Source organism: Tetrao urogallus (genome assembly GCF_951394365.1).
Source record: "Tetrao urogallus genome assembly, chromosome: 1".
Lineage (NCBI taxonomy): Eukaryota > Metazoa > Chordata > Aves > Galliformes > Phasianidae > Tetrao > Tetrao urogallus.
Window position 1 is genome coordinate 61092292 of NC_136813.1, and position 12369 is coordinate 61104660.

The following is a 12369-nucleotide window of genomic DNA, read 5'->3' on the forward strand; positions in this document are numbered from 1 at the left end:
GCTCTAAGACACAACATCACCACTAGCTGAACATTTTGTGTTCTATGCATCTATGTGTAGCAATGAAATCATTCAAATTCCCTCTCCAACTTGAGGTTTTGGAAATGTTCAGCTCCCAGGAGAAAGTCTAAAAATGGTGTGGGAGATTTGGATAAGGTGCTGACGACAGCATTTGTGATTAAGACACTGTTCAAGGTAAAATTGGTCAGGGGATTCCCTTCATATTCTGTGTAATTATCTCAGCAAGGAGACCTTGGTTAACAAAAATATGCTTCCTCCTCTTGTTAGTTAGTGAAACTGTAAAGTGATCTACTCCGCATTTATGTATAAGATTCGTCAGCATGCATAAAACAATTTCTTTTTTTCTCAGAGAACATAAGATATAGGTAATTAATTTAGAAATTGATCAATCAATTGATTTATTGGCGGTAAAGAAATTCCTTTGTACTGCAAGTTGCTGAGTGGTCTTTTTCCATTGCAGATTATTTTGGACAGAGACACTCCCACTCCAACAATTAAGAACTCCACATATTCAGTTTGATGTGTTCAAAATTCAACATTAAAACTCTAATCTTGGTATCCCCTCTGGTAGCGTGATATAGTGGTATGAAATTACTGCAATGTCTATGAACTGTACTGGATTTGAATCTTCTAGAATGTACTCCCTGATTGAACTATAAATGGAGAACAGCTAAGGAGAGATTAATTAACTCTTCATTTCCTAACAAGGAAGATGTGTGATGTGAAGCTAAACATTTTTCTGAAGAGAAATGCATGCCAGGTGTTACTCTTCATCTTTCAAAAGGCAAATACAAATATCCATCTGCCTTCCTAGGGAGCTGTTTCCAAATACAAGAAGGTATATAAGATATAGATTTTAATCATGGACTAGTTATGAAAATTAATTACAGGTTGCCTGATACAAGGGCAGCTGTGTTTTTATATGTGTGGCAGAATGCATAAAGAGGCCACCTCTAGAAATACTATAGGAAAGATAAATAGTGTAACTGGCAACTAGATTGCATTAAAGGTGAGTGAACACTCTCTTCTGTTTCTATATTCTTCTTCTGAATTTTTCCCTTCAGTCCGGTTCAAAGTGTAACTTTATGTTCATTTTAAATTCAAGCATTTTAAATAGGACAATCTGCTTTCACTGAAACTTCTCCTTTAGTCCTGAATTTTGGACTTTTATGTAAGATCTTGCACAGGAATTAAGTTGAAGCCATTCATAGACCAGATAGATCACTTAAATTTAAGAAGTAAGTTGTTAAATTGAATGGCCATTTTCCAAGAGCTCTCAAGGAACTTTTGACTGAGATCTGTAAACTGCATTACAAAATGCTACTATAGCACAGAACTGGCAGACTGCCAGTGCAACTCCCATCTCATAAAAGGCTCAAGAAGTGATCCCTGGCTTCTATCTCCAGTAAGAGAGAGTATGTAAGAAAGTATAAGATTACTGAGATTATAGATCAACATGTTCCATGGCAAAGTGACAGCCTGATTTCTGTAAAGAAACTGCTACATCACTACCTGACTGCACTTCTATATCAGTGTCAGTGGACACGGGTACATTTGCAATTTCAGAAAGTCTTTGATGATAAAGATTACTAAAGAAACTAAACTATGGCAAGATTGTTTTTCTTGTTATGGTTTAAAAGCTGACTAAATGATAGGAAGCAAAGGTCTTGTCACACTTGCATAGAACAAAAATAATTCTGTTTTCTAGATAGAAATAGTAGTACAGTCTCCCATAGACTCATAACTAGGACATTTTCTTCAAAGTAGCTATCAGGAACATGGAAAAGGGAGTGAACTCTGGAATCTCCAATTCTGGAGATGATACTAAGATTTTTGAATAGCAAACTGTAGTGTAAATGATAAAGAACTGCAAATGGTTCCCACAAAACTGAGTGTCCAGAAGGACAGCAGTTGAGCATTAGTGAAAAAATGTGAGGTAATAAGGAAAACCAGCGAAGCCAAGCGCACACGTTTTTCAATTAATTCATTCAGTTAAGACAAGATGTTATTGTAAACAGTTATCTGAAATTATTGGATCAATGTGCAGCAAAACCAAATAATTTAACAATGTGAATTTGGTAATAAATAGGCTAAGTAGAGAAAGCAAAATTTAATACCTGTAAAAAACGAGAGAACTGATTTAAAATATAATCAGAAAGAATTTTAGCATTTGTATTTTTTTTTGTTAAAACTTATTTCACTTCAGTCTTTCTTTAACACTTTGAACAAATTCTACAATAAGAAGACATCTCTCATACAATATGTATTCAGGAATATAGGTATACAGGTAGAAAAAGAACTCAAAGCTAAAGTGAAATGAAACAAAAATGCTTGTTATACTTGCAAATAAGACAGAATTCCAAATAATTCCAACTCTATTCCTGAATGGAGAAAGTAAATAGTGAAGAATATTCTACTGTCTTTACATAGTTACGAAAATGTCAGTGAGATAGTAGGGCACTTCAGAGGGGCTGATGAAATTGCATAAAGCAGTACAGTAACAGGGGTCATCATCTACCTTGTGTTTAAAGAAATCAAGGCACAGGATATTTTAGACAACATACTTGGAATATAAAGGGAATCCACAGCAGAAAAAAAATTACTTAGTCCTAAAAAAAATCCTAGCTGAAAGCATTACCAGCAAATAGTTATGGTAAATGAGTGAGCACAACATGGTTGAACACAATGAACAGAAATGCAAAAGAAGAAAATTAAAATTAATTAGAATAGTATTAAATGTTTAAAGGGAGTATAAGGAAGAGAATAGAGAATTCATTGAAAGAGGAGCAGTGAAACAGTAAGATACAACAGGCGGATGGTTTAAAGACATAATATTACAGGAAGTGTAAATAAAAATGTGTATAATACATTAAAGTACATGATCAAAAAATCAACATTTTTTTAACAGAATTTTAAAAACATTCAAAATTAAACAATAGCAAATATAAGAGCTACTTTTGCGCAGTAGACTAATTAATTGTACAATTATTAGATAGTAAGAAAAAAAATCACTCAAAACGGTGACCAAATGAAGTCATGAAGTCTAGAAAGTAGAGTTTAATTTGAAAAAGATGGACCCAATAAGTTTTTTGATATATAATTTGCAGAAACATTGAAGCTAACAATAAGACCTTTTCAAACACATCAGTAATTGGAAGGAATTAATCTTCAGATAGTTTTCATGCAAGATGAATAAAAAGTTGCAACAGAACTTTCTTGAAAAGCTTCTGGGAGCTGTGGATAATGAAAACAAGTTGCCTTAAAGAAAAAGTTAAAAATGAAACAAAGAAAAGCAAAGAATTGAAAAATATGAATAGTACTGGGGGGAGGGGGAGGGGGGAGGATGGGGAGGCAGACATAAAAAGAAATTGCCTTTTTGAAATGGGAACTAATCTCTTGGAAGATAGTAGTGGTCCTGTGGAAGTCAGTGCAGGAGTGCAGGAGTATGTTTCTGTGCAGCCACTCTATCTTCTCCAACTGCAGTATAGTTGGGATTATCATCATGCATTCAGTATGTTTTTGTACTTGGCTTCCTCCAGCTGCCGCCACCAGGAACAGGACATGAGGCTGGAGAACTTTGTTCTGAGTCAGTATATCTTACATTTGCTTGTGACTGATCTTTCCTGCTGCCTTTACCAAAATAAATTTGTGATCATGATCGGCCACAGCTCATTCCTTGCCCTCCCACATGAGCATAAACAATGTCATCTGCACTGATATCTGCAGCAGACAACCCTCAGGGGCTGTGTTCAATCTCTGCTGGTACCCCCTGAAGCGATTCCCATTCTGTACGGCATTGTCAGCCACTGATAGCACCCAAACAGGGTCCAGAAAGTTGTCAAGTAACTGTTTGCTGCAACCACATTCACTTGCCAGAAGCCATCTCTGGCATCCATGACTGAAAAGACTATTGTGTTCATTTGATTTGGCAATATTTCAGTGACTGTTGGCAGGGAACAGTATAAGCACTTTAGTATGCTATTGAGGTCTTTTGGATTGATGCAGATCATCAGTTTGCCTGTCTTTCTAACTGCCACCATACTGCTGATCCAGTCAATTGGCCTTGCAACTTTTCTCAGCCACCTTGTTCCATGACAGTTTTAACTTTCACCTTGAAGCTCTGCTTCAAGAGCATTGGTGCTTGCATTTTACATACGGCTGATACAACATCATCTTAATCTTGGAGACCTTAAAAGCGCTCATTATCCTCTAACCTCATCCCTTGACCAGTGACAGAATAGTCAGAAAATATAATAGTCAGAAACCTAATAACACAGATATGTTTCCTCTGCACCAGTTTGCTGTGAGACATTTTGACTTTGCAGTAAACACTCCCATGCCCCAGCTTGATACCGAACAGCGTATTTCTGTTTCGATTCTACTGTGAGAAAGATCAGAACCTAATCCTTATTTACATATGATTGTTTCAGCCTAGGGCTTTCATAAAAGAATACTTTTAATTTCATTCCACTGTAAGACAAATTTCCATATTGTTTTATTTTTACAAAATCTGCATAGTTTACTCAGTTTCATCACAGATTCACATTCCATTTAGCAAAGGTTTTCCTCTGCCAGTAGCTTGTCATTTCTCATATTCCATTTCTGAACCACATTATTTTCTTGTTAGTGCCATTGCACTTGCATGCTATATATTATTCAGACCAGCTCCATCACAGGTGCTCACATTTCTCTTTTCAAACACTTACGTAAATTAAATCACCAGTGTAATTTAGAATCTCTTCATTGCATATATGTGGTCCAAATTCTGTCTCATCAAAGTTCCAACTTTGTACAGGGTGACACCACCACCTTACTCTTAAACTGGATTTTTAACACCAGACCTCATAGTTCTGTAACAAAAGAGGTCAATATCATTATCACATTTTTATAAGGGTGCTGTGTAGGGGTGAAGAGACTTGCTCAAGGTCATCAAACAACAGAACTTAGGTCCTGTGAGTTCCAGTCTAGTGCTTTATCCAGCAAGAAACCCTGACTATGCTGAAGTCTGAGGTCTCCCTGTCCTTGGCCTGTTCTATTAAAACGCTGCACTGGCATTCATATAAACCATTTACCAAGGGTAACATCCATTTGTTCTGCATCAAAAAGCAAGAGAGATTGACACATACATAATCTTTTCCTATATGTGATGGATTGATCCTTGACTTAGGATCATTTCTGTTGCCTCTTTGTGTCTCTCCATTATGACAAAAAATTTTCCAAGCCATCTATGCACAGGCAGAATGGGAAGCTGTTAAACATCTCCTATTCTTCCTTAGGAAACTCTTTACAATCTAAAACTGCAATACCTGCACTGTTAAAAATGAAGTTTTTAGGCAATCACTCTGCATTTATGGTGGTCTAAAAACACAGAAATCCACACAGCATTTATTTAACTATTTTCCAGAGAAGGGTTTTTGTTTGTTTGTTTGTTTTCAAAATACCCACAAAGCTAAGCACAGAGCACAATCTCAATACACAGATTTACCTAGAATATTCATGGCATATTGAGATAACAATATCCAAGGGCAACTTCTTCTCTTTCTGAGGAGGAAAGTACATTTGTGACTACTGATGGATTCCTGGTAGAATTTCAGGAGTGCTAAATAGGCCTTCTTTGTTCTGAGAAACCCTAATAACACTTTGCATTTGGAATATACCGTGCTCAGACAACAGCATTTCATTGATACTTGCTGCCTGTGTGTAATGAGAACTTCATTGAAAACTCGAGGAGGGAATGCTTCCTGATCACAATGGCGGCATAAAAGAATCTCAGCCTGATTTACACACTGCTTATCGCATTCAGGTGATGCCCAAGATAGGAAAGAAGTGGTGCTGCTGTCAGAAATAACGTGTCACATTGCAGCATGTACCCTTAAAAGCACACTGATTGATCTCAGGTGTTCCCAAGCTGGTCTGCCTATGGGAGATTTGAACCCAGCCAGAAGAAAGGACTCCAGATAGATCTGGTCTCAGCAGTAAAAGACTCAATCTTTGCCACAAGTCCTGCACTTTAGTATAGGAAGAGCTCGATTTGGTGCAGACGAATCATAAAACTAATGTGACATATAAGCCTTTGTCTGAGGTGAGAAGAAACAATGCTGCTGCAGAGTCCATGAATCTCAGCAGAATTCATACCCCAGCACAGACCACAGCATGCCACCTACGTACATGTACGGAAACTGATTAATGGGCTGTCACTTTATTTGTTGACTGCTGAATTATTTATACTTATAAAGTGTTTAATAATTTAGAGCTGATATCTTAACAAATTACAGCTGAAAGTGACAAGAGGAAGGTGGCACAAGAGTGTCACTTGAGATCAATGCCCTTGTTCTCAGGGCACTTTGGAACATGATTTCTGCTGACTGTCATCAGCAAAAAAAGGAAGGGGGAAGTATGTTGATTTGGTATTACATGTTAAACAGAGAGAACTGCATATTTCAGTAATCAAAGGAAAAAAGTTGCTTTAAACCAAAAAGAACATGAAATTACTCTGAAGAAATCTACATTTCCATATGAAATGAAAATCATTGTCTTAAAAAAAAAAAAAAAAAGACTAAATAAAAGCTAATTACAGTGTTTGTTTTTAAAATTTTGTCTCAAAGCATTTTATCCATCTTTTCTTCCCACAAAGGATTTAGATACATATTGATTTTGACCTGTATGCCGCATCTTTACAAAAAAGCAAAGTCATCTTAATAGGAAGAGGTTATTTTTTACTGTATCAGGACGGAAAAGAAACAAGATTATCATCTACTGGCTCAATGTGAGTTAAACTTAGAGAGTGCACGTGAAAGAGAAACAAAAATTCTGATTTTTTAACAAAATCCAAATACTAATCAACAGAGAAATCGACAAAACCAAACTATCTGAGAAAATAATCTCTGTAAAAGTTATCTTCATAGGTAAACTGCATTTCACTTCAGCATGGCTTTTTCTTCACAGATGGTTTTGTAGATGTAAAAATACTTCAGTGTTAATATCCAAAATAGTAAATTCCATTCTCTGAGCAGGAATTTCCTGGGTATTAGCCCACTCCATTTCTTTTAAATACCACAAGAATGCAGTATCTAGTAGAATCATACTTTGATGAAACAAGAATTCTTAACAGAGACAAGAGGCTTCTATGACAGAAATTATATTGTCATTGTTGTCCACAAACACATTTTCAGAGCAACATCTCCAGCCACAAGCACTGTTTCATCTTATAATGCTGGTTCTACCATGTCCACAGTACCATAATGCACTGTGCTAAGCACTTAATTCCGGTAGCACCGTATATCCACATACAAGATACTGTTCACCAGTGCAAGACTGACCTCTGTTTGTATTCAGCTTGCTTCAAGTAAGCACCATATGTCTTTTCACCACACTAGCACAGGCACTGTGGTCTTGAACTTAATAAATCATACCTAGCTCTATCCCCTTGAATATGCTTAGGTGGTCAGTGCTTTCTGCTTTAATGTTGGCAGCTAAAAGGAATTGTTACACATGCAGTAGAAATTTGGTTTCATGGCATTTCCCAGTGTTAGTTTCTTCAACAGCAATTGCTTGCTTACTCTGTGTGATTTGATTGCTGTGTCTCTCCACAGAGACTTTTATACGAGCTTGCTGCCAGCTGGACTAGGATCAGTAGGTGGCCATTACTGGACATTTGGGAACAATATCTGAATTAAGACCAGCTGAATCCCACTAGCAGTATTTTCATTCTGCTCTCAGACATGGGCTCACCCATAGTATTTCATCTGCAGTGTGGCCATTTACAGGACTATCATACTGGCAGAACACTTCAGTAAGAGCAAGATCTAGTCAGCACTTGTTCTTTCTATAGTTCTACCAATGACTTAAGGGTAGAAACCCCGAACAAATCATACCTATATTTTTTCCTCCTCTTGAGGAAGCTCACCCATAAACAGTGCATAAACAGTGGACCACTCAAGAGAGACATGTTGTTCCCCAGAGTCCTCCTTCAAGTCCAGCAGCCATGTTACTTTGATCAGGACAAGTGGTAAATATGTTCTCTTTCTTCATGCAATTCAGCAGATTATTAAGAAGGAGAGATATATTAGAAAACTTTTCCCTGCATATAGGTTTCACTATAGCAGTAGTATGTTCACATAAACAGTGGGTGGGGAATATTCATGGAAAACTAAAACTGCTAAAACATTTTTCATTATGTCAGTGACAATTGGATAAAGGAAGCAGAAAGGACAGATTTCTTTTTTTTATTTTTTTCCCTTCCTTTCTAAATTTAGTGTCCTCAATTCTTAAAGGATACTTTTTATTGTGATGCATATTTTCCACCTCACTTTTGGATTTTCTTATGTGGAAATGTTCTATTTAATTGTTCCCAGGGTACCAGATGCATAAGAATAGACAGCAACTATTTTTTTAATGTTGAGAGTAAGATATGCATAAACGAAGGATTTGAACATTTTTGAGAACGATGAAGAAAATCACTTTGAGTTGTTGCCCTCAAAAATACTTTATGCTTAGAAACACATTATTTGCACTGTCTCTGTAATGTATTTTCTCTAATCCAGATTTACTAGTGTAGGAGGGTGGACAAACTGTGGAGAAGGTGAAAGCTTTTCTATGAACATAAATGTTGAAAGGTGAACCACTTACAGGATTTGGCTGGGAGGCCATAGGTGTGATTTCTTCCATATTAAATTTGAATTATTAAAACTGGAGGGGAAGGTGATCTCAATAAAAATTACTACTGAAGTGTTACAAAAATACCCAGGGCACATACAAATTCAGCAAATAGTACAAAATGCAGCATAAGGAGTAGACAGCTAATCCATTCAAGGTCTTCAGCCTGATCTTCAGCATCCCCACTGAGTAAGATCTCTGCTATTTGGGGGACAGTTTTCTTCCTCTCCTCCATGGCCTAAGATAGTAAATATGACCAGCAGGAAGCCTGGAACTGACAGTATCAAAGACAGAGTGGAGTCTGAAAGAGCATGGCACAGAGCTTTATTGGTCGCAGGAGGTAGTCAGCTATGGCGTTCCTTCCCTTCACAGTTCACATGATGCCCTGACAGGAATTCTTTGAAGACAGCCTTCAAAATACACCTGAAGTCTAAGCATAACAATATTATATCAATTACTTACTTATACACTCAGGAACATGAACAGGATGTTAAAAGGGAGTTAGAGAGAGTATTGTACTTCAGGCAAGTTAGTGTTCTCTGGAATGTAAACACATAAAAAATGTCGGAGACTAGCTTCAGCTGAAAATGAACCCCAGTCAGGAGATGGTACAGAAAGCATCCCAGACATTGATTTCTCTATTTATTTGAAGGCTATATTTCACTTCCCAGTACAGTCCTGTGTGTGTATATTCATGAACCAAAGCTTCATCAACCCCGTGGCTTCTCCACACCTCACCACCAAAACTGTAGCTTGTGTTTGACATCATAACCAGTGGCAAGATCCTTGCTCACCTCTTTGGGGACAGCAATTCACCAACAACGCCTTGTTAGTTCTGAAAGTCTTTTCAAGAGACAGCAAATTTTTCAGATAAATCGGCCAGCCATGTGCTGCTTTCTTACACTCTCCTATACCTGAAACAGAAATAGTGTTACATCGCACTTCTATTACCCTTGGCAGCCAATATTTTCTTTTGTCCACTCAAATGCAGCACTCCATCCTTTACTTTTCTTCTAGCAATACATTTTTATAGAACGACATAGGAATTGTTATTAGAAAATCAATGCTCTACTATCTTTTGTAGCTTATGCTTGAACATTGGGCATCTTCCCTCAGTGGATCCAGACCTTCTTCCCTGGTTCTGCAGAGAAGCTTTCTGTGCCTGCAGAACTCACATAAAGACTCCAAGACCCACATCATTTCCTTTGTTTGTGACTTTTGCCTACTGATTTTATTTTATTTTTTTTCCCCCTAAAAACCATTGTTGCTTCTGCCAGAATTTCTAGACAACAGCAAGTATCATTAAAAATTGAACAATTGGACTGAGCAAAGCAATTCAAACTATGCCATCAGTAACAAATGTCTCCTAGGAGAAGGAGGAGTTGATGACCTAATATGCTTTTCCCTATTTAAAATTCTGTAGGTTGCGATGTTTCAGTTCTTTGACCAGTCTTAGACAAATCTGTTACAGATAAGGAAATAAAAATAAATTTTCAGTGTTCATCTGCATAACGTAGTCTTACTTCTTAGATAGGAATAATATTCTTTTAAATTATGCTTGATTTGACTCAGTGTGGTAGATGAGGCTGCAAAGAACTCTAAATACGGACTTTCCATCTGCAGCATTGGTTATTACTGTATATAGTAATAACATCTCCTCATGGTCTTAAAATTTCAGATGAACTGAATAGGAACATTTTTGCCTTTTGAGAAGGGTCATAGTTTGATTTTCCATAGCAGTGTGACAGAGGCAGCTGATTCTTTCCTACAGCTGGACCAGGGCAGGCTGGGCATTAATGAGGTAAAGGCAATGAAAGACATCTGAGGAAATAAATCTCATTCAGGAAAATCCAAGAAAAGATTCATTCCAGTGTTAAGAAGATACTCCTTTTTAAAGTTCAAATGATCAGATCTGATTTTTTGATGGAAAAGGTCAGCATTACTTCAAATTCTGTGAGAGTTGGCATGAAAAGTTCCCCCAGTGATCCACTCTCCCTGCAAAATCTGAAAGCCTCAGTAAAGTTCCTCATATTTGCTAAAAAACATTTCCATCTCAGATCAGAAACAAAAGATTTATTAAAGAAGCATTCAGTTCTGTCCCCATAGCCTGTAGGTCCAGAGCAAACCCTGGAGGGAGGAGTGGATTGCATGAACTCGAACTAGACAGTGGGACCCTGCTGCCCTCTCCTGCCCTATGGCACTAACAGGCCACCCTGCTTGGATCACAGACTCTCCATCGACTATTGCTCAATCTCTCTATCACGTCTCCTAAATGACTTTCTTTCATGACTGAGGAATCGTTACTAGACTACTCCTTCTAAGGTAATAATGGCATCTAGATTTCATCTAAGAGGTTATCACGTGCATCCAATATTCCTGTGTGGACATCATTAGTACACAGATACGCATTTCAGGATTTGGCTCTGTGTTTCAGCTACAGAACCTAGCTGTGAGATCTTAATAAATGCAGCATCTGAGGTCCTGCACAGCTCTATTAAAAAATGAGCACAGAAATCCAGCTAAAATTACATAATATTCATGGTAGCGGAGATTTCTTTATTCTTTGAAGCTAGAGACAAACAGGCACCATAAAGTACAGGGGGTCACTACGGTGATTAGCCTTTTTTTCTGAATGTTATGGTAAACACTTTCAAAGTAAAATTCAATACATAATCATGGCTGGTCTAAAAATGACAGCTCTGCTGGAGAAGACTAATGTATAGACCAACCTATCCTGAAGTGTTCTGTTTCCTTTACTCGTCTCTAGTTTCTTGCCAATCTTAGTATTTCTCTGTTATTTTATGTGTGTTGTTATCATCCACTTTTGGCTTGTAGATATATCTAGACAGCCCTCTTACTCTCTCACATTTATTGTAATAGTTATGGACAATTTTCTTCAGCAGCTAAGAAATCAGTCAGACAAAGGCTTAAGAGAACATAGGAAGCAGGTCACTCAAAATTCTAGCACATTTTTTGAAGACTGTTGCCAAGAGGTTTTTCAAGGATTAAAAAGTCTCTTCAATAGTTAAATAAGTAATGGATACCTCACATGTCTCTAATTGGAGCAGGCTGAAAATGATCCATGATATTACTTAAAAAATCGAAAGGTTTCAGTATGATCACATAAAACAAAGAAAATTCATAGGGGGGGTAGCAAGAGCTTACTGTCTATTAGAAAGCCTAGCTCTATTTTTAATCATGAAAACATTTGCTTATTAGTGAAAACCTGAAAGAGCAGGAAAGAACAAAAGAAAAAGATGACCAAATTTGTAGACCCATCAGAACAGACATTGTAGTATGAAGAAAGCATGAAACTTGAAAGACACTTGCATCTTCTCATCATTCTATTTCCTTTGTTGGGCAGAAAGCATAAAGAGAAAAAATAGTGTATTTTCCTCAAAATAACCTTGCTGGAATGTTAGGAATTGACAGTACCAATGCAAAAAGAAACAATGGCTGATCTCCTGGTTCTGCAGTGATCCTCTTGCAGCTAAACAAACCCTCCTGGTCACAGAGCCCTTGGGGGCAATGAATTAAAATAACTCAGTTATATTCAGAGTCACTGTTTGTTCCCCTCAGAAAACTTTGTGGTGGTATGATCATGTTCCTCAGAAGGGACAGTTTTCTCCATTCTATCTGAAGAATAAGTGCTGCATTTGAGGTTATCAAAGCGACAGACAGCAAAAGCATAAA